Source organism: Leguminivora glycinivorella, chromosome 18 (assembly GCF_023078275.1).
Source record: "Leguminivora glycinivorella isolate SPB_JAAS2020 chromosome 18, LegGlyc_1.1, whole genome shotgun sequence".
In the NCBI taxonomy this organism is placed as follows: Eukaryota; Metazoa; Arthropoda; class Insecta; order Lepidoptera; family Tortricidae; genus Leguminivora; species Leguminivora glycinivorella.
Window position 1 is genome coordinate 1207929 of NC_062988.1, and position 21096 is coordinate 1229024.

Sequence of the window (21096 nt, forward strand, 5' to 3'; positions counted from 1 at the left end):
TCTGTATTCCGCTATGTAGTAATACAGAGGGCATATAATCCTCCAAAGATGTGTTTGTGGTTGGCGAGGTTGCAAAGGAGTGCCGAAACGTGCTTGTGACCTCGTCTTCTAGCCCTGAGATGGCAGTCGAGGGGTTTTAGTCGGTAAACCATCGGTCACATTTACTAACCTGGATGGGTTTATCCATACTAATCCATACCAATATTATAAATGGGAAGTTGTGTGTGTCTGTTTGTTTGTCCGTCTTTCACGGCAAAACGGAGCGACGAATTGACCTGATTTTTCAAGTGGAGATAGTTGAAGAGATAGAGAGTGACATATGCTACTTTTGGTCTCTTTCTAACGCGACTACAGGTTTCCACTGAAAACGCCTACCATATATAACCGGTGGACACTAATAATGCAAACATTGTAAAACATGAAAAGAATGGACCAGTTACATTTGCCTCACCTCACAGTCGAGATTTGCCCCTCTGCACGCTGTACCTTAAACTAAAGTGTGCATGCCGTGCATGCATTATAAGGTACATATTTTCTTGAGTGCACATTTAAAAGCAATTTTCTATTTTTAATAATCTATATGAATAAAACTACTTATAGCCCTTTACAAGGCAAATACAATTTGGAAACCGCTTAGTACCTACAATTACACTCATTTAGTCGACAATATTCCATAAACTCTCCTAATTTATAAAATACAATATTTAATTATATTTCCTCGCTTCATTGTTCGATATAACTATTAAGTTTACATTATTATAGTTTATTTAATCTACTGGCAACATATTGCACGAAAAAATAAAATGTAAACTTAATAATTATATATATCTTCCAATGAAGCGAGTCATATAATATCGATAGAACTTCGCTTTCGAAGATCGTTTGATCATATATAAAATAACACACACACACACAGCTAAACAAACTCACGTAACTAAGAACTTAAATTGGTCAAACAACCCACCCCGCATCGTTCCCAACGCAAAAGTTACCTATCACACTTGCCGCGTTCTCACGATGGATAACCTCTGCGCGAAGAACGGACTTCGCATACCAGCACTCAGATGTCTCCACGGTAGGACTGCCGCCTGCTCAGCAGCTCATGCTGCCGCCCATACGGTACGATCAAGATGTATTGTGAGGCGACAAACATGCTAACACAGGTGGCATCGGGTGGTACAAAAGGCACTTACCCCGCTCGATCCAATGGCACCAGAGTTAAACCATCTGCCCTCTTGCCGTCAGAGCAGCTGTCGAGGTGGCTCCAGCACGCAGGGTGTCCGTCAGGATGGCGTTAGAGACGTCTGAATATTCACAAAATTTTGCACCAAATAACTGTATTGAAACTGTACTAAACTGTACCTATAGCGAAGAAAGCTGTACCTCAAGAAATTAAGCATTAAATAGATAATTACATAGACACGCCGTTCTGACGTCAGCTTGGCGCGCATAGCCGTGTATTGCCCCAACGTGTGGGAACTATGTTCTGAAACATATATCAATAAACTGTACCTAAACTGTACTCACTAAACTACCAATAATAACATTATAATCACACGAGATACCGGTCAAATCAACAACAATTTTTTTACTGCTCTCATTTATTTGACATGTATGTTTGCCATAAGTTTGCAACAGGCGCTTATTTTCTCGTTATACATATAAAATTATTACAATATACATCATCATTAGGCCTTGTGCATCTTTATAGATGATTTAAGCAGCATCTCTGATCGAGTGACAGCGCCGCTTGTGGCTATATAATCCAATTCGTGATCAGCGTAATTTACCACATCTGTCAATATTAAAACTAAAATGAGAGCTCGCACGAAAGCGATCCTCATTGTGCCTTACTGCCCGTTTTCGGGCTAAGTTTTGAAACCAGAACCTATCATGGGTTTCACGGCCTCTGAAAAGGCTGTACCTCCGCTCGTCGCAGTTTGCTGCTAGGTCTTCCCATGAGGCACAGTATAATAAAGAGTACTATCGTACAGTATGGCCACTCCCGCTCCCCGCTGAAAGTGCCACCCAACCCCTCTCGGTTACCTCACAGTTACCGCCTGTCAAAAACACGAACAGTCGACCTGTCATATTTCACTCATACAAGCATAGTACGCGTTCACCTACACGAGCTAAGACTGTGTGCTAGGAATGCGCCTCCTTCAATATATTTGATCGCCAGTGTCCGAGATGTGCATGAGGTGTAGTCAATGTTAAACGCTACCATTTCGCGCTTTACGCAGTCCTTAAAGCGGAGTAGTGGCCGTCCTACATTACGCTTGCCTAATGCGATTTGACTCAGCATGGTCCATCTGGGCAAACGAGCACATTCCATACGCTGCACATGGCCCAGCCACCGCAAGCGCAGGTTTACACTTTCCAGCCGTCCATCTCGCTGGAAGGCGTACCCTTTGATGTAGTCGATAAGTTTTGCTACTTAGGGTCGACCGTGTCGAGCAACCTTTCCCTTGTCTGCCACATGCGCTGTCTTCGGAGTATACTAAACAATATAATAAATGCACATATAAACAGGAAAGAAAGATATGACTTATTTTTAATTAACAATTGTTCTTAATAGTCACTCCCTATTAGTAATAATTCCGGAGATATAGCCTACGGAAAGAAAGCGAACCACTGTCACAGTATAATAAAGAGTACTATCATACAGTATGGCCGCTCCCGCTCACCGCTGAAAGTGTCTTCCACCCCCTCTCGGTTACCTCACAGTTACCGCCTGTCAAAAACGCGAACAGTTTACCTGTCATATTGCACTCACACAAGCATAGTACGCGTTCACCTACACGAGCTTAGACTTAGAGAGCAAACCTAGGAATGCGCCTCTTTCATATATTTGATCGCCAGTGTCCGAGGTGTTCCACTGTCGACCACTTCACCCTACAAAAGGATGCATAATTAAATAAAAATAACAGTATTTTTCAGCGCGTGCGAAGCCGCTTGCAAAAGCTAGTAATTACATATTGTGTTACGAGAAAACAAGCGCCTGTTGCAAATTGATGGCAAACATAGATACATGTCATTCAAGGATTAAATAAACCAGAGCAATAAAATTCGTTTTTCTTTTAACCCCTTGTTTGCCAGGAGTGGCCCTGAAGCTTTAGTGGTTTCATGTGCTCTGCCTACCCCTTTATGGGACACAGGCGTGATTGTATGTTGTTGTTGAATAAAATTTTTTTTTGTTGATTTAACCGATATCACCCGCCCCTTTCCCGCACCTTTTTTTGGTCTTCTCTGTTTGGCCTAAAGGTTGACTGGTAGAGAATGCCATGTAGCATTAAGTTCGCCTTTTGTAACTGTATATTTTTACTGTGCAATAAAGTTTAAATAAATAAATAAATAAATAAATATCACGTGTGATTTAAATGTTATAATTGGCAGTTTAGTGAGGTACAGTTTATTGATATATATTATGTTCCAGAAATTTAGTTTCCACACGTTGGGGCGAAACACGGCTATGCGCGCCAAGCTGACATCAGAACGGCGTATCTATGTAACTATCTATTTAATGTTTCATTGATTGATTGAGTTACAGTTTTCTACTCTATAGCAGGGGCGGCTCACTCCGCGATTCTATCGCCGCGCTACAAGTACATGCTGGCGGCCGCGAGTTCGCGGCCTAATCAGGGGTGGCGCGCGTTCTCACGGAACGCACGTTCGCACTTTCTATTGTTTCATTACGTAGCGAGTTTTTTTCAAGGTTCATATACGATGTCCACATGTGGAATGGCTAGTAATGCTTAGTTAAATAGACATCATTAATAAAATATGACAATCTTAAACTGATCTTATTGATTAAGTCCAACGGAAAAGTTCAATAAGGCTTGTGATGCTGAAGGCTGTAACAAAAATATATAAATACTGTATATATACCTAGAAAGTACCCAAGACTTGAATATATGTATAGTATAACTATTTATGTGAGAATTAATGCGTTTTAAACCATAGGCAACCCTATCCTCCGACGCTGCGCACGTGCGGCTCGTTTCTTTCTTAGAATTTTGTAGGCATTTAAAAAGGCGGCATTTCGTGAACATCAAAGCAGTGGGCCTTCTGTACTTGTACTATTATATATTCTGTGTCTATAGGTACAGTTATTTGGTGCAAATGTTTTGACTATTCAGTCATCTATCACGCCATCCTGATGGACACTACGGGTCTATGGGTATTGGGTACCTACTGGATCACATTATTATTAGAAATATTTAAATCGTGACTAATTATGCTCTCCTGCAACTTCCCCTTTTGTTGGAATTTTACATTAAATGAGGATTTAGTACACAATTTATACTGAATTTGTATCACTCTAAATAATGTGTACCTTTTTAGTTCAAGAGTAAGTCTGGGCCTTACGAAGTTAGGGTTGCTATAAAGGTTTTTTTAATTAAACCCCTTTGCCATCGCTGTTCGTGCAGTGGTATACTTCTGGAGTGGCTGATGATTATGCTACCTAAGTATTTAAACTCGTTCTATATTACTACTAAGCCAGAATATAAACTATATTGTACGCCTCTCTGATGAGGCAGGACATGCAGACTATTGTTCATACATTATAATAACATCTCTGTAACTCATGGCCAACGATAAATATTTTGATTGATTGATTTATTGAATTTTTCGAGGTAGGCGAGGTATTAGACGAGTAGAAATCTAGGTATTATCTTCACATTAGGTACCTATTTGATAGCACAAGAACGCCGTCATTGGACGATCTCCTTCTAACAGTTAGTCTGAAACAAATTATAACGAATGAACATCGAGAAAGATAGTAGTAGTAGTAAATAAGTCTATTAGTAGTTAGTAGTGAGTGGGGAGATGGAGGGGGGGGGGGCGCATCAGGTCCACTTTATGGCAGTACTCGTTTTTGAGAGAAACTGCTCGAGTTGCTTAAGAAAACACCGAATCACCATACATGTGCCTTTAAAATTTCAGTTCCCTCAACTCTTCATAGATCCCATCATCAGAACAGCTCCAGATTAATATGGGACTACTTTGGAGGTAGCTCATTTCAAACAAAAACAGAATTATTGTAATCTGACCACGGGTCTCGACGTAATCGGTGAACATACTATGAAACATGGACAAATGTGAGCCCCAAATATGTTATATACCTACAACCTCCTACTTTTTCGGTAAAGAAGTCGGTTAATATAATTAAAAAAAAAAACCGCCGCCTTTGGGGTTCTGGTGAAAGATACTTGCGAATGTTGGATTATGTAGAAATGTGTAGGTATTTGTAAAAAACGGCTTTTAGTACTTTCATTATTTGATGGCAACACAAATGAATATACGTATACCGTTAAGGTTTGAGGAGTTTCCTCAATTCCTCTGAATCCGATTATAATAAATCGAAGCTTGACAAAATTTTCAATATTCTTAACAAACATAACTAAATAAATGTCACTGTTGCTATTCTTACAAAACTACCAAAGTAATAAGTGTGCCGTTTAGATTTAAGGAGTTCCGTTCTGATCTTCATCAGCAGTTCCACTGCACCAAATGTCACTGTTCTGGACGTAAGTGCATGCTGTTCTTATAAAAATACCAAAGTCACTAAAAGTGTGCCGTTCAGATTTGAGGAGTTCGGTTCTGACCATCAGCAGCAGTTCCGCTGAACTAAATGTCACTGTTCTGGACGTAAATGCATGCTGTTCCTTAAAAAACACAAAAATCACCATATATGTGCCTTTCAGATTTGAGGAGTTCCCTCGATTTCTCCAGGATTCCATCATCAGAACTGGGTTCTGAGGAAAATGGGACCAATCTGTATTCATATTGCATATACATTCGATCAAAATATTTTTTTTCTAATTCGGTCCAGTAACGACGGAGATATCGTGGAACAAACATTACAAAAAAAAAAACCGGTCAAGAGCGTGTCGGGCCACGCTCAGTGTAGGGTTCCGTAGCTTTCCGTATTTTTCTCAAAAACTACTGAACCTATCAAGTTCAAAACAATTTTCCTAGAAAGTATTTATAAAGTTCTACTATTGTGATTTTTTTTATATTTTTTAAACACATGGTTTAAAAGTTAGAAGGGGGGGACGCACTTTTTTTTCCTTTAGGAGCGATTATTTCCTAAAATATTAATATTATCAAAAAACGACCTTATTCATTTTTAAATACCTATCCAACAATATATCAGACGTTGGGGTTGGAATGAAAAAAAATATCAGCCCCACTTTACATATAGGGGGGGTATCCTAATAAAACATTTTTTTTTTCATTTTTTATTTTTGCACTTTGTTGGCGTGATTGATATACATATTGGTACCAAATTTCAGCTTTCTAGTGCTAACGGCTACTGAGATTATCCGCGGACGGACGAACGGACGGACAGACAGACATGGCGAAACTATAAGGGTTCCTAGTTGACTACGTAACCCTAAAAAACCGACGATGAGGCGGCGGTCAAAAAGTATGGCACACTTACCTATGATGATCTTATATATTTATTTCTCTTTCTTACAAAACATAAAATAATTAATCCATGATGTGCGTATCGTCAAAATTCTCGATTCATTGCGATATACAAAAATAATGGGCAAAGGTTACTAACATTGTAGTGCAGAGCATTAATATCAGCAGACACACGGCAGAATTTCTGGGTGGGTATGAGGAGCAAGCAGCGACCGGAGAATCTGCCTGTGAGATTGAAATTACTTAGTAGGCTTTGAAAGTATTATAAATAAATATTAAGGTAAAAATATAAAGTACAACTTTGACTGCCTAAACCTACTTACTATCTACGTTAATATTACTAACAATTGGTTGACACTGTAGATTAGTTATCTATGTTTTATTATTTTCTGGCTCTCATCTAAAAATGAAAATTGCGTATACTTTACAATGCGATTTTTCTATGAGATGGCAGAAATAGTTATTGATAATTAGTAATAAGTTTCGTTACGGTGAACCTACATTGGTAATCCGGTTATCATGTAGTTTGTCAAAGCATAAGGAAACTAAATAAACCACCCATTTTGTATGTAGGTCTCTCCGTTTGTTTAAAAAAAACACTTACAAGATGTTAGCGGGGTAATTAAAACTGGTCTCTATACTAAACAGTGATAGGAATTGTACCTATTAGAAATATGTCGGTACTGTGTCCATAGATGATATACCGCGGACCCGCGCACCCCTGGCTTATTCTCTGTTCATAATCAGTACAATAGGAGCCTAAATGCTTAAAATAATGGATTATACACTATGACGTTCCATAAAATATAAATATATCCCTTTCCAGAGCCAGAACCGCTGTGTGTTATATTGTAATACTAGCTGTTGGATCTCCATAACCTAAAATAATGAAATAAATAAATCACGTATAAATATCGATGCAAAATCTTGAACCGAGTACATCACTACTTTTGTTGATTTTCATATAAAATATGGCGGGGCAATTAATACTACCAAATAGTCGACATTCGCTGCCATCGCAATTTGAGCGGAGCAATTTACTCGTAAACTATCGCTAAAATACTATCAAAACATAAAAATCTCAAGATTGAGTTACAAATAAACATAGAATGGTGTATATGTATAATTATGCAACTAACTATAGAAAAAAATGTAAATCACACTAAATCCACCTATTTTATAGAATGTTTGAGAGGCCGTCTTTCACGCGCATACAACCTATTTCGTCGAAAACTACACGAGCGTGTAGATCAAAGATCATTTGGTATATCAAGGCCATCCACGCCACGGTGAAATTATCAAACAGCTTACACGCTATCTGGACATATATAGAAATACAGTGAATAATGTAAAATATGGAAGATATTCTGATTAGTTATTACTTCCCTGCAGTTACTATTGCCCGGCCTGGCCTTATAGCCATTATAGGTCTTCTTTTATAAATTATTTAAATACTTACATACTTACATAGAAAACATCCATGACTCAGGAACAAATATCTGTGCTCATCACACAAACAAATGCCCGTACCGGGATTCGAACCCAAATTATCATTGGTCTTATCTGTCTATCGCGTGCAACATTCGTGAAACTTCTTTTTTGCTTTTGAGCTATTTTCCTATACTAATACGATATGAAACATGTCAAAATATATCAGGCCTAAGTGACCTGAAAAGGTAACTGTATTGAAATCAGCCCTATAAAAAACCTTGGTGTCGCTTTTCTCTTATGGACTAGTGCTGTAAACCATGATGACTCATCACAATTTTTAGACCCCTTACTCACACAACTCATTCATTACACACACAACTCACGCCCGTATTCCCAAAATGGATAGAAAGAGCACATCGACCTGCTCAAGTTTCATAGCCACACTTAGTAGTTAAGGGGTGGAAAGGAAATGAAATCGTGAATCCTAGGGGCTGCCGGCTGATGCAGATGGACTGCAAATTGTATCTTAGGAACCGTACTTTCGTACAGACTCGACTATTAGTGTGTGTAATTGTGTCATCCTCATCCCTCTGGCCACATGGTCCTACCGCCTTTTTCCGACCGTACATTATCGGGAGCGAGCCAGCGTCGATATTAAGCGGCCTATGATTGTCCAAGTTGTTGCTACAAAGAGATCGAACCCCACTCAAGGTATTTAATTTACTATTGATGTCACTACTAGATGCACGCATACGTACCCATTTTATATACCTACCTACGCACTTACTATATATTTTTGTACAGAACATACTTTATTCTTCATTAAAACTATACAAATCTAAAGGCGTGGTCTACGTTATTGCTGCTGATCCTGTTCCTCGGGCTACGAGCTGAACCCTGAGCCACATCTACACAGTGGTCGTATCGCTACAGTGGTCGATCAAATCTTTCTAAACCTGTCACTATAATACACACACGAGAACACAATGCATATAGAAAAAAATGCACTAGCATAACAAGCTTTTTCTTTTGATTGTTACTCTGCAAATAACAAAATCTACAAAGCGGGTCTTCCTGATACAGGTACATTATAGTTAATAGGAAGCGCCAACCTTTAACTACAAATGTTTAATATTTATTACTGCAATTATTATTTTCACCTGCCAGCCTAGCAGAAGTGACAAATTGTTAACGCTACATGGCAAACAAAACGCAGTCTGGCTCTGTCGCGCCCCTACACAAGAGCGAAAGGAGAGCAGAGAGAAACAGGAGGCTAGAACAGTAACGCTCAGCTATATACATACATACACATACTTATACATATAAATAGGTATGCAATCCTGTATTCTCATAAGGGGCAGGTAGAGCACATGAAACTGCCTAAGTTTCAATACCACTCCTGGCAATCAAGGCATTGAAAGAACGCGATTGTGACGCTATGGCTGTGGAATGAGCCCCTGTACTGCCGAGGTATTCCTGGTTCTGAGGGTATGGGGTACTTCAAAAAAGGAGTGTACAAGTTTCTAATGACACTTTTTGAGTTCCAGGCGTCCATAGGTTACGGTGACCGCTTTCCATCATGTGGATCGTATGCCACCGACGTGGTATTTAAAAAAAGACGACTCTATAGCTACATCACGATCCATTTACCGCCACCACTTACTTTTGCCACGGCTTAATAAATACCTATAAACTTCATAGCCTAGAGCGCTGGTGGCCTAGCGGTAAGAGCGTGCGACTTTCGATCCGGAGGTCGCGGGTTCGAACCCGGCTCGTACCAATGAGTTTTTCTGAACTTATGTGCGAAATGTCATTTGATGTTTGCCAGTCGCTTTTCGGTGAAGGAAAACATCGTGAGGAAACCGGACTAATTCCAATAAGGCCTTAGTTACCCTTCGGGTTGGAAGGTCAGATGGCAGTCGCTTTCGTAAAAACTAGTGCCTACGCCAAATCTTGGGATTAGTTATCAAAGCGGACCCTAGGCTCACATGAGCCGTGGCAAATGCCGGGATAACGCAATGAGGATGATGAAACGTCATAGCCTAGACTTCTTGCGTATCCCTGCCCCAGATATCTAACTTTACAACCTAACAACAAACTGAATACATTTTACTACGACGTAATTCACGTAATAGAACGTACGACCGAGTACGACGGGAATGACATCTACCTAGATAAACAAAGAAATATTTTAGTCATATATTAAGGGTCGTATATACGAGTGTATACCTACCTACTTACTATACGTTCAAACTACGTACCTACTTTGTTTTACACATTCCAAACTGTAGGTACAACACAAACATATGGTGTTGAGGACGTCCATGGTTTCTGATCGCTTGCCTCTTATATGATAAAATTAAGGTCTGCATATAGTATACTACATTACTGTTTCTTTCGACATACTGTTATATTTAATGACATTACCTTGTTCGACGTCTTTTACGTAGGTATTATTTTATGTATAATGTTGAATTTAGAATTGATTTATGGAAATATGGCTGGTGCATAATTAGTGCGAAGACGTACCTAATGAACAAGGGCTGGAAAATTCCTAAGAAATCCCAGTTCTCTAGCCATAACTACAAAATAATAAGCAACTTCCAGCCTCTCATAGTTGAACTATGGAATGAATTCTGACAAATACCAGACAAAACCAAAGATGTTCAACCTTAATTGTAAATATTCCTACCAAAAATCCAAGTTTACACACAAAAGCAATTACCTCAAAAAATGTGTGACATAAATCTAAAAAACACAAATATAAAATAGACATACCATCAAGTTTTCATATTCACTACATATTTATTGCATCCATGGTCTTATATACATGGTTACAATGGACTTAAAAAAGTACACTATTAAGGCCTGGCAACTTATTTATAATAATATATATTGTATACTATACTAAACACTATAACCATTTTTCTAAGTCACAGATGTTGTATGCATTACAAAAACAGAATTTGATAATTAAAGCCCTTACATAACTTATTCATTGTTAATAAGAGCGCGCACGTGGTGGCAAAAATAATTTGTCTTTGACTTTTTCTTTCCAAGGAAATAACTGAAGAACAAGACAAGAACTAGCTGTAATCTAACAATTTGGATCTTTGAGTCAAGTTTCGTATCGTTACCAGGTTATTACATGTAATACTCATTTCTGTAGGGTTCCATAGCAAACTACGACGGAATATCACTGAATACAATAATAAAGCAATATTTAGTTTTAAAGCTAGTGGCTCTCGGAGCTGTAAACTTTCACGATATGTCAGACGAACGGAAAAGTGAAAAATACTTCATCTTAAAGTCATTATCACAGTCAAGTTGAGCTACGAGTATAACATGGTACTAAAGCAGGGGAGAAGGGTACAAAGAGACTGTCTTTGGAACAGATGTTTAAGGGTTAACTACATGTTCAAAGTAAAATAAATAAATTTTTGCACGTACCCAATATCTCATCGCTCCTGTTCTATTTATGACCAACTTCGTCTCTCGTTCCATAGGTTCGTTCTCTAGGTTCTCCCTCCTTCATGAGTTATATCGTGGCTAATACTCATAATCTGAAAGCAGGTTTACAAACAATAAGCATGGGTCTTTGATTATAGGGTTTTTATTATGGTACCTATGTATAATAATAGGATGACAGATGATTTAAGCAGCATCCGAATTATTTCGAACGACACTTCGTGGCTATGTAGCCCAATTCGAGAGAGAATCCCTCGTCCACAAACGCGGCAAGTGTATGCCCTCCCAGGTGGGTGGGGGTTGGAGACCTGCTCGTGGCACCTCATGCGTTTATCATTCAAAGAGAAGAACAAGGCATTGTCGTGCTTGGATTGACCGTCGTGGACAGCACGACGCCACATGGGCCGGTTTTCGGCCAGTTGCTGCCACTGGTACCATGGGATATCAAAGGCAACCATGTCACGCTTCACGCAATTTTTAAAGCGCAGCAAGATATGTACAGGGTAGGAAAAACTAAACACACGTTTTAGCAAGAATGCTGGTATTTTCACAGATAGAATCTGTGGGTATCGTAGTTTTCAATGACACTTATAAGGAACCCAGTAGTATTTCATCTCTTTTTGTCCAGGAGATTACTTGCTTACTTACTTCACTGGCTCAGCGACCCAAAGAGGATCACACGAGATCCGACACAAGAGATCGCCACTCTGCCCTATCCTGCGCCAGTTCACGCCAGTTAAGGATCACCGAGGGCGTTCACAAGGGGTTCACAAGTCTTTTAGGGCCTCCTCGCACGAGCGAGATCTAGCCCGAAGATTAACTGGTACAAAATAGGTACCTTCTGTTTCACTGTTATGGTTTGGTTTTACTGTCATGCTGTCTAACTTATTTGAGTAATAAATGTATCCCTTTTAACAACTTTACTGCCTATATTAATTTTACACAAATATTTATATTTTATACGCATTAGATTACATTGATGAATAAGCGATGAATTTGACATGAAATTTTGACAGATTGATGTGGCCAGTAAGAAGATAAGTAAGTATCAATGTTTTTTTAAAGTTGGTATAGCAGCAAAATTAATCGTAAATCACAATTATAGAAAAAAAAACATTATATTTGGTGATTGGATATGATATGTATGAACCGACGACGACTGGATCACTAGCCACTATGTAATACATATGGTGGGGGGATCTAAACATTATGGCGCGGAGTGAACAAGCGAAGTGAGCCAACCAAAGCAAACTCTTGGCTATTAAAAATATTTTTTGTTATTAAAATAGACTGAACCACTATTAAATGGACTGAACCACTATTAGCAGGTGCTACAATGTAGATATGTATTTGAGTTAAATGCCACAGCCTCAAATTCATCAGTTCGTATTTCAATAAAACGTAAACAGTCGAAAGCCCCATCTTAAAATTGAGGGACAGGGTTTCGAAGGAATCTCCGCGTTCAAAAAGCTGCAATAATAAGTTAATACTACCTACTTACTATATTTCCTCGTGTTTATACGGAAGATCCCTATGATGCTGTTAACTATATTAGTTACATACATTTTGGTGCTTTACACAGAAACTGTATGTATAGCATAAGTAAATGCGTTTTTACTCGTGTGAATAATAGTAAAGAATGACATCTTATCAACAGAAATAGGAAAAACAACAGATACTCTTTGTTTATCTTAGTTTCCCATTTTCCCTTCTAGACAAAAAAATACAAATTACATAAAATTAGGTTTACTACATGTACCATATATTCTCGTAAGTATAAGCACTGGTAGTCTAGTGGTTAGAGCGTGCTTCTTTCAACCCGGTTGTCGCGGGTTCGAACCCCGGCTCATAACAATGATTTTTTTGAAATTTATTTGCGAAATGCCATTTGATATTTGCCAGTCGCTCTTCGGTGAAGGAGAACATCGTGAGAAAACCGGACTAATTCCAGTACGGCCTTAGTTACCCTTCGGGTTGGAAGGTCAGATGGCAGTCGCTTTCGTATAAACTAGTGGCTCCGACGCACATGTGAGTCGATACTAATTTAATGTTTACATGACATACAAAGTCAGGACTCACATATTGTGCGTCGAAGGCACTAAAGGCAAAGTCACAAAGTGGTGAAAGTAACGAAAACGCGTATATGCGTTGGTGGCAGTGAATGCGTTAAAACCTTGAGCAATTACCTTAAAGCAAAGAGCCTGATGGCGTTTGCTGGAAATGGGTTTCTGAAATGGTGTTCTTTATTTTACTATTAATTTCGTGATAATCTTGAGTCATGTGAAAATAATCACTGAATTTGTCGTCGTAGGTCTTAATGACTTTTATTTTTAACTAATGTTGCATATAATTAGTAGCCCTTATTCCGAACGAGTGCGCCAAAGTGAATGAACGCCCAATTGTCTTGTTAAAGCTGCAGATTCCTCGTTAGCTATTATTTCCGCAAAAGCCAAAATTTTGGTCTCGTACTTTGGTCCATTTTTCTCCTTAAAATGACATTTTCAATTTGACTGACATTTGACATAAACAAACAGTCCGTTGCTCGGGCGACTCAGTTAGGTCTGACAGCCCGCTACCGGACCGCCCCGTCCCGCGTCGTGAACGTGGACTCAACGGTTGCGTGTACTCGAATCGTATGGCCCGGAGACGGTCCGTCCCGTTCTAGTGTGAGTCATGCTTTATTATTATTAATGGGCTTACTCTTGACCGCAGACTATATATAGCCAAAGACGTGGCCTACGATGGAGTAAGCTCGCCCAGAAGATGCCTGTGGGAAAGATCTATTGTGTGGAAAAATCGATCTCTTAGATAGAGTAGATAAGCGCATTCGGATGAGAAATCGTATTCAAATGTGATCATATATCAAGTTCAGTAAACAGTATTTATATTCCGACACGAAAAAGCTCAATACAATTAACGCTTAAGCATTAATTGTTTCCATCGAGCACCAATTAAAAAAGGAAAAAAATCGTTTCGCGCCGAATGCTATTAATATTTGCGAACACGTTTAACGTCATTTGTATGGGCATATGTTTGCTAGAAATCATTTATATGGAATTTTACGTCGTTTATATGGAAATTTTGTGCATACTGCGGGTATCGTTCTGTTTACCAGCCGGTCCAGCCAAAGTGACAATTGTTGACGCTAGGTGGCGAGCGTAACGCAGTCTGGCTCTGTCGTGCCACTACCACAGTATTCATAAAAAGTACTATCGTACAGTATGGTCACTCCCGCTCCCCTCTGAAAGTGCCGCCTACCCGCTCTCGGCTACCTCACAGTTACCGCATGTCAAAAACGCGACCAGTCGACTAACTCATACAAGCATGGTACGCGTTCCTAGACACGAGCTTAGACTGTGTGCGTAGGAACGTGCCTCTTTTATACACGGTGTAACATGAGGAAACCGAATAATTTTAACAGCGTATTTCTCATCATATTAGAAGAGTAAAATGTCATATAAACTTTTCTGGATTTCGCTTACTTTCAGAGTTATAAGCATTAAAAATAACAATTACTTATTACGGCGATGATGCCGTTATCGGACATAAACTATATTTCGTTGATAGATTGTTAAAAAATAACTAGTAACTCATTGCAAAAAAGTATTTTTTTATAAAAAAAAAAATGTAAATTTTTATATTAAGTGCCATTTTTACGAATAATATTTATTTTTTATGTGAAAATACATCCAAAAACAAAAAAAATACATAAAAATTTTTTTTTTGGCGAAATTTGCGTGACGTCATTTTATCCTTATTTTGCCCTCTGAAATACTTAGTTAAAGTCTTTCGGTTCCCTCTTGTTACACCGTGTCTAACCTCTGTATGTATTTCTTAGTACATTTGCATTTTGTTACTTTTAGTTGTCAAATTTCCATCTAGATGTCGCTGTACCGAGTGTCAAAAAAGCTAGATCGCGGTGTTGAGTCGTTCTTTGGGTGATTTTTTGAAGTTACTTTTTGCCTTATCAATTCTCAAGTACAAGTCCTGTTGCACTTGTATATTTGATCGCCGTTGTCCGAGGCGTGGCGTAAGCAATTGGGTTCCGGCAGAAAATCAGTGCTTCGGTCGAAAGAGCGAAGCGTATCACTGAGCCGCGACCCTTTTGTCCTGCTGCAACGCACACAGTTTGTATTTTCTTTTTCTTTTCTCTTTTTTTTTATTGTTTTTTTTTTTACTGTCTCAATTGTATTTTACTGTTCTGTCTCTTTTTTATGTTGCGCCTAATTTGTGTGTTTTAAATTGTGTATTGTATTGTGTGTGTTTGCAGTCTGCCAAATAAATTACTTATCTATCTATCTATCTATCAATTGTGACGTTGGGGACGTTGGCTTGGTACCTTGCCTGTTTTTATGCTCGTTTTCCAAATGGAATCGGAATAACTGTACCCCTAATTGTTTTTTAAATTCGTCCGCCTGTCGCAGTAAAATTTTATTTATTCTCGATTGTTCGTGGGATGTTTTGATTGTCATTGTCATCGCGCCGAGGACAAAAACGTTAAATGAACGTGGAAATAGGTCACGTGGAAGAGCATTCATGCAGACATGGATAAATAATTCGTTTTAAGTCACCATTCAAGGAGCATTGGAACAAAAGAACCTTGGAATCTTAGTTTTGTTTGTGCAGGTAAAATTTACATCTGACTTAATAGATATATTATTTTGAAGTGCTTATTATATCATTTTGTAACGCAGACTTGACCTATGCAACGTAAAATAGTACATTTCGATACAAGTGCGTAAAAGAGGAAGTTCGAAACGAGTGGCGATAAATTAAATCACGACCGAAGGTGAAGGAAAGTGTTTTAAATCGACACGAGTTACGAATTTCCTTTTCGGACTTGTATTGAAATGTACTATTTTACGTAACCTACGTACCAAATTTGGAATCTCTAGGACCAGCAGTTTCGGCTGTGCGTTGATATTTATGTCAGTCAGTCAGTCAGTTTCTTCTTTTATATATTTAGATAGTCGTAAGTACCACTAATGGCCGGTTGCATCAAGCCATCTGTCACCGTTAAAGCGTTCGTTAAATTTCAAATGTGGTTGGTGCAACTGGCCCTAAACGCGTTTTCACATTATTCCATCCGATATCGGATGTCAGAATGATTTCAAAGGCAAAAATCAAAGGTGGCGGCTTCAATGTATGGGATATCGGTCCTACATCCGATATGGGATCGGATAATGTGAAAACGCACTAAAGGGTGAAATTTTTACATTCATAAGAGTTGCCGTTGAGTAATACCTATCTTTTTAAGAACCTTTTCTTTTTCATATGGCAAATGAGTGATAAAATTGAAAACGAGTGGTGGATCCCCAATTTCTAGCACTAGTATTTCGTAAATATATTTCGCCGTTTTCCTCAAATATTCAATATTAACAAAGAAATGGGTAATCCCCGTAAAAGTAACGTGAGTCACGACTTCGTTTAGTGTTCATTTGAGCTACAGCTGCAAATGAATGAATCTATGCATATATCGGGAAAGTAACACTTATATTAGAGATAACACTGGCGACGCGTATTTTTGTTGGTATTTTTGGGATCTGAGACTTCTTCAGATACTGTCCCGTTGGGAATCGAGTTGAATCAACGCTACGCCACTGATAGATTGTCACTTGAACTTGCATCGTGAACAAAGACGACTACTTTGGTTAGGGCATGTGCACAGGATGGAACCCTCTCGAATACCTCGTCGTGTTCTTCTTGGTGCTGTTGCGAATGCAAAGCGTAGCGTTGGAAGGCCGTTCCTTCGTTTTAAAGACTGCGCAAAGAGGGACATGATTGCCTTTCATATTGACTATCGACTCTGGGAGAAGGTTGCAGAACAACAAACTGAGTGGCGCAAATGCATTGTGGAGGGTCGCAAAATTTGCGATGAGTCATGGTTTGCTGCACTCGCTAATAAGAGACAGAAGCGACGCCAAGGTGTTTCAGCGCCGATTTCCGCAAACTTCTCTTGTCAGTCCTGCGGTAGACTATGTCGGTCTCGCATTGGTCTAATAAGTCATCAGAAAAGGTGCTCCTCGAATATTACACCATAAATCGTCTGCAACAGACGTTAAGGCCAATGATGATGATGATGATGCATCGTGAATAAATGCAGCATGCCATAAAATCGTGACTCATGTTACTCTTGCCGCGAATTGACCCAAATCGTGTTTTCTAAATTCAAAAATTGGTCTCTAGACATTATAAAGTGGGTGTCTGTAATTGTATGTTCTTTATTCAAAATATGTACAAGTTATGAAGAGATATAAAGACACACACACACTGTTACTGTTCGAAGACAACAAAATGGCCGCACTGACAGCTGTCTTCTTGTCTGAATGCGGAATCTTGTTTCCCTCGCTGCTCTTTCAACTGCTCAAGATAACAAATTTGGTTGAATTTTTGCATTTTTGTGACGTTTCAAGTCCTCATCCATTTTGGTATTTAATAGCCCAATGAGAACAATCCTTGAGATGTCCGTGTAAGGTGACAGTTTTGGTCGAAGAAATATGTAATGATACTTTTAACACTGACACATCGGTCTCATAGCGTTGTTGTATTTTAACGCCGAGTGTGGAATTGAAAAACGAGCAAGTGAAAGGATTCTATAGTTGAACCACGAGCGAAACGAGTGGTTCGAGAATAGAATCCTGAACTTGCGAGTTTTTTAACACACGAGAAGTAAAATACATTTGCACCCGAGTGTAACACAAAACTTTTCCCCTCACTATAGCGAGGAAACTACAACGCAAAAAATGCGTTTATCACTGCTTCCAGTAGTTCCACAGGTGGTAAATCATCTTTATTACTAGATTCACCTACTTTTATCAATTTTAAAGCAGTTAATTTTACTTTATTCAAGGTCAATTTACTTTACCCACTAGTGGATAAAATGCGTTTTTACCCGCTGGTATTTAAGGACAAAATACGTGTTTCCGAGGTAGTGAGGGGAAATAGTACATTACGATACAAGTGCGTAAAAAAGGAAGTTCGAAACGAGTGGCGATAAATTAAAACACGACCGAAGGGAGTGTTTTAAATCGACACAAGTTACGAATTTCCTTTTCGCACGTGTATCGTACGACGTTTTTCAGTACAGATGAGCCTCCGAAGTTTCGACCTGGCATATAATGAACCACTTCTAGCACTAGTGCGTAAAAAAAACACCATCTGTACTGAAAAATATATTATAGGACATTCTTACACAGATTGACTGAGTCCTCAAGATGGCTCGTGTTGCAGGTACTCAGACAACGATATATATAATATACAAATACTTATATACATATAGAAAACATCCATAACTCAGGAACCAATATCTGTGCTCATCACACAAATAAATGCCCTTACCGGGATTCGAACCCGGGACCGCGGCGTAGAAGGCAGAAAAAAATCCTCTGCTGTACATCTCGGGCAGGTAGGTAAGATTGCCTGGATGGTTTAGTTATAAGACCGTTTTCACATTATCCGATCCGATATCGGATGTCGGAAGGATTTCGATATAAAAAATCCAAGATGGCGCCTGGAATGTATGGGATATTACGGTCCGACATCCGATATCGGATCGACGTAGTATAAAAAAAAAAAAGAAAAGTGCACTTTAGTTAGAAGGATTAGCCGCTTCCGGCATAAACTTGGAGTGAGTTCCATTCCCGGCTCGGCCACCTGTGAAATTGATGACTTTTTTTTTAGTGAATGGTATCTATTTCGGTTTATTCAGCAGCTAATTCTGTGTTTTTCTTTTTTCAGGTAAGTGATCTTAATTTGATTTTACTTGACGCGAAACGAGGGCCTGGCTAATCCGGTAAGTTTACCACTAATTGTTAACTAACTACGTCATTGTTCTAATATAAGATAAAGATTAGTTAAAAATTCGTTTATTGCACATAAACACAAAAACAATTGTTGAATTGTTGAATGTTACATCCATTTGTGCATTTCCTAATTATTATTAACACAAGTTTCCAGGGCTCCCCGCACTAGGCTAAGTCTGTACCGCGGGAAACCAGTATTGCACTTATATGTCATGAAAGTTAAGCCCACTTGCGCCAACCACTTAACTCAGGGTTAGTGGGCTGTCATCTGTCAAATTCCATATAAAATGGTGGGTTAAACCTCGGGTTAACCCTCCATTTTCGTTGGTGCAAGTGGCTCTTAGAGAAACATATTAGCTATACAATGAAAGTAGGTATAGTGTGAACAATTATTAAACATTGATTGTTGCTTAAAATATGTTCGTGTGTTTCCGTAAAAATGCGCAGGAAAATCATCATCATCCTCCTTGCGTTATCCCGGCATTTGCCACAGCTCATGGGAGCCTGGGGTCCGCTTTGACAACTAATCCCAAGATTTGACGTAGGCACTAGTTTTACGAAAGCGACTGCCATCTGACCTTCCAACCCTAATGGTAACTAGGCCTTATTGGAATTAGTCCGGTTTCCTCACGATGTTTTCCTTCACCGAAAAGCGACTGGCAAATATCAAATGACATTTCGCACATAAGTTCCGAAAAACTCATTGCTGCGAGCCAGGGTTCGACCTCCGGAACGAAAGTCGCACACACTTACCGCTAGGCGCGCTTCCGCGAAGGAAAATCATTTCGCATTTTATCTGTACAGGCCCCGTAGCCGAATGGCATTTCTCCGACGCCAAACGAAAGCGATACGCCGCTGGCTCTGTCGCGCCAATACGCAAGCGCGATAGAGATAGATATCTACTAGCGCTTCGTTTCGTGAGCGTTTCGTGAGCGATTGTGCCATTCGGCTAGCCACCCAGGCCCCGTAGCCGAATGGCATTTCTCCGACGCCAAACGAAAGCGATACGCCGCTGGCTCTGTCGCGCCAATACGCAAGCGCGATAGAGATAGATATCTACTAGCGCTCGTTTCGTGAGCGTTTCGTGAGCGATTGTGCCATTCGGCTAGCCACCCAGGCCCCGTAGCCGAATGGCATTTCTCCGACGCCAAACGAAAGCGATACGCCGCTGGCTCTGTCGCGCCAATACGCAAGCGCGATAGAGATAGATATCTACTAGCGCTTCGTTTCGTGAGCGTTTCGTGAGCGTTTCGTGAGCGATTGTGCCATTCGGCTAGCCACCCTGATGTAGTGCGAAAAGATTTGCCTTCGAATTGTTACGGAAACGTACGAACGTGTCATGCTATTTCAGTCAGTCTCAGTACAACATGTACTGCTGACATTGACTGAACTAGCATGACAAATACGAACGTTTCCGGAAAAATACGAAGGAAACCCTTTTCGTATTACATTTGTATGTACAATGAGCTGCAAAAGTGCATGGCGAATTTATCAATGAATTCATTCATAATTTATCCATGCAATTTTGCATATCACTGTACTTGTATGTACCTCGCTTGAAAGCGCTAATTTCCTAACGAAACCGATCTCAGTGTGCTTACAAAACGCTCACGATAGTAACTATCTATCTCCATCGCTCTTGCGTATTGGCGCGACAGAGCCATACTTCATTTCTGTGGCGATTCGGTGGCGTTTCGCGTCGCAGAAATGGCATTCGGCTACGGGGTCTGAAGTCCTAGATATGCCTTATTTGTGCAATGAGCTACCAACAAGCTGTTGAGCGGTGGCGTGGGTCCCACTTACTCGCACTAAGTCCCCCCATTGTTCCTGTAATTGCAGTGGGGAGGGGGGAGTCAATGGCGTTAAGAGGTAGGGGAATGGCGATTATCATTACAAAGGTGGTCCTCGTTTTCCTCTTTGGATGTTGACATTATGGAAAATATTTTTTCACCACACCACT

The 21096-nt window shown here is 39.6% G+C and overlaps 2 protein-coding genes across 4 annotated transcripts in view; one reads left to right on the forward strand and one right to left on the reverse strand.

Moving 5' to 3' along the window:
• LOC125235735 (acyl-CoA (8-3)-desaturase-like) overlaps positions 1-21096 on the reverse strand; it is a 193320-nt gene that overhangs the window by 87861 nt on the left and 84363 nt on the right. The window lies entirely within an intron of this gene.
• LOC125235733 (prothoracicostatic peptide-like) overlaps positions 1-21096 on the forward strand; it is a 316691-nt gene that overhangs the window by 54601 nt on the left and 240994 nt on the right. The gene's annotated exons all lie outside the window — the stretch shown is intronic.